At 36.9% G+C, this 2,974-nt stretch overlaps 1 pseudogene; it reads right to left on the reverse strand.

Moving 5' to 3' along the window:
• Nucleotides 1-310: 310 nt before the first annotated feature.
• LOC105807582 lies at nucleotides 311-1,103 on the reverse strand (annotated as a pseudogene).
• Between the last annotated feature and the right edge of the window lie 1,871 nt (nucleotides 1,104-2,974).

Here is a 2,974-nt window from a genome sequence, read left to right on the forward strand (position 1 = left end):
AGCGCTTGGCCCTTTACTGTTCCCCCATTCATGGTGTTAACTATCATCTTTACTAATTTTTCTCAAAGGTAATTAGCACCAAAATAATTCAATGTGTTTCTATAAATCTTCTCTCATCGCTAGAGTATTTGAATTCTGGAGTTGGAAAGATTGAACCAACTAAACATAGAATTTGAGATGTGTTAGAGGTGGAGGGCATCCTTCAAGTACAGTCTCTCATCTTTTTATCTGTTTTTCTTTTGTTTTGTTTTTTTGTAAGTCTTTTATATTTCCACTGTTGAGACAATATTTTCGAGAGCTGATGTTACCTCTACTGGCGAAATCAGAGCCAGCTATTAAGCAGTCAGAATGCTACAGTAATTGAATACATGACCGTTTCTCTTCTAACACATTCTTTGTTCTCCTCTTCTAGAAGTTGTAGATGTGGATTTAGTTTGATTATCTGTCACGTTAATGAAGCTGCCTCTACAACAGTCATGTCATCTGACATTCCTTCAATTGTTGTCTCTATATTCCAAATGTCATACCTGACGTTGTCATGATGAGGATTAGAAGTGGTGACAGCAGACCCATCATGCAACACAAGTGTAGAATCATTTCTGACCAGCTCTCCCTTTTCACGAACAGCACTTTCACTCACACAGCACTCTATTTTTAGCCTGCAATTTCACGGATATCTTCATTTTGAGGGATTGGAAGAGGTCTTTCTAAATTCAGAAAATCTAGTGGTCTTTCACTTGCCATAAGTATATGAGGTGGTGATTTTAGTGCCAGAGGTTTAAAGAGAATCTATCGAATAAGGTCAAGATCTGCTGGTCTTTAAAATGAAGTGTCTTCATTATTTCCTGCTAGAGCAATCCTCCCTGCAACTTGCATTATCACGCTAGTATTTGAAACTCCTTCTTAGAATCCTTGTTCTAGGTCAGCATTTGGTGGCGCTACTTTTAACTTTTCCAGGACCCTCATTCACTGACTAGTACCTTTGGTATATTCCATTTCATATTGAATTCCACTCATTTCCAGCATCCCAGCAGCAGTGGGAGAAGAAATGCTGCCTCACTCACCCTTCCTAGTGATGTGTCATTGTTTGTTCTTTTACTCATTTTAATATAGTAAATACACATCTACAATAGCTACTAAAATACTGCTACTCTGTAGTTCAGTTTACTTTACAGATCTGAACTTGTTTTGGAGGTGTACATAGCAACACAGACACTGTTTTTCCAGAAATGTGTACCGACTACTGCTTGTTATTTGGCACTATCTGCTTCTGTGCTTCATATTAAATCCTTTAACTTGCTTCAATGTACATGGGTTGAATTTAGAGCCACTTTTGTCCCACTGGGCCCACGGAAGGGTCCCCGGCCAGGGCCACCACTCGCCAGCTCCTGGTGTGCTCAGGTGGGTTCTGGCACAGGCTGTTAGCTGAGTGCACTGAGGTGCCCAGGCAACACCGGCAGAGCTACCCGCGACTTGACCCGAGATCACACCACTGCTAGCTGTCAGCAAAGCTATGGCTAGAACCCTATTCTCCAAAATCCTATCCCCTATATTAGGCTGATTCCCTGTTTTTCTCAATATTTTCACTAGTCTTCCAATTTACTCATCATAAATCCCACAGAAACTCTACAGGGTTGCCCAGGGGACATAGCTAAAGATATAAATCTTCCATAGAGAAAAGGCATCTGAAATAAGGCACCAAATCGAAGTAAAAGCAAGTATTGTTAACTGTGAAATCCTTTAGTTTATTTTTATTCTAAAATGAAACTCTCATTCCTTTAACATTAAAATATTAATTTGTAATTTTTGAACATTTGAGGAGTATGGAGGTATGAAAAGCCATGTTAGTAGTAAAAGGTACCCTAGTCTGATAAGCAAATGTAATCTTTTTTTATTAATAACATAAGAATAATATGCTCTTGAAGTGTTATTAATTGGGGGTTGATTAGTGGATTTTATTTAGGTTAGGTTGTCATGTTAATCTATATTATTTCTTATGCCAAGTAAATGCCGTTAATTTCTTCTCTAAAAAGCAGCTATTCCAGAGAAGTGGACAATAGGAAAACAACTATCCAGTTGAGATTTTTCTACAGATTAACAGAGCAGAAGTTCAATAAAAATAAATTTCAAAGCTCCCAAAATAATATATGCTTTCTATATATGTCAGGGGTTGCCATGATCTTGGTACAATGTTGGTGGTTTTGTTCCTTTTGAATTCAGCAATTGTATTCTGGAGACACACAGAATGTTGTTAATCCCAAGCAATTTATTTGACTATTTTTGATGGCTTCTTTATGCTATCTCTACCCAAATATCCTCCATCAACAGTGATGGCATCCTGTTGAGCTAAAACCAAAAGTAAGAAAGAAATAGTCTAGAAAACATGTACTTCCTGAACACATACTGAGAGATGAATAAGTTAGAGGGACATGAGCCTGAGGGTGCACAGATATGGAAAATAGGTTTAGCCATTGGATACATATACTAATATATCTTCAGCATCAGAAATAAAATGCAACCATTTGCTTTTTGGAGCTTGCGGTTATGTTATTCCAGTTGCTGACCTCCGAAAAATATTTAATGGGAAAGACCCAATTCAACTGAATTGAGGCACAGCATAATAAACCAATACTTTCTAATAATATATGGGCTGCCTTGTCCTACCCAAGAAATGAGAGAATCTAATATAAATTAATTGAACATAATAAAATTATAATATTCTAAGACTTATTAAAAGAATTGGTAATAACATGGTCAATATGAAGGATGGGGAATTAGCCAAGAAATATTCTGAAAAAAGTTATGCCAAAGAGCATGTGAATTGAAAGTTCACTAAAGATATTCTCAGTTATTGAGACTGTCATTAATTTGGGCTCTATATATAGGAAATGTTTCTTATGTGAACAGTTAGTCAAGCAAGGCTGAGTAAAAGAGACTAAAGAGAAAGTTTGCCTAACAAGCATGTTTTCAAAAT

The sequence above is a fragment of the Propithecus coquereli genome, unplaced genomic scaffold, assembly GCF_000956105.1.
Source record: "Propithecus coquereli isolate 6110/MARCELLA unplaced genomic scaffold, Pcoq_1.0 Scaffold16, whole genome shotgun sequence".
Taxonomy (NCBI): domain Eukaryota; kingdom Metazoa; phylum Chordata; class Mammalia; order Primates; family Indriidae; genus Propithecus; species Propithecus coquereli.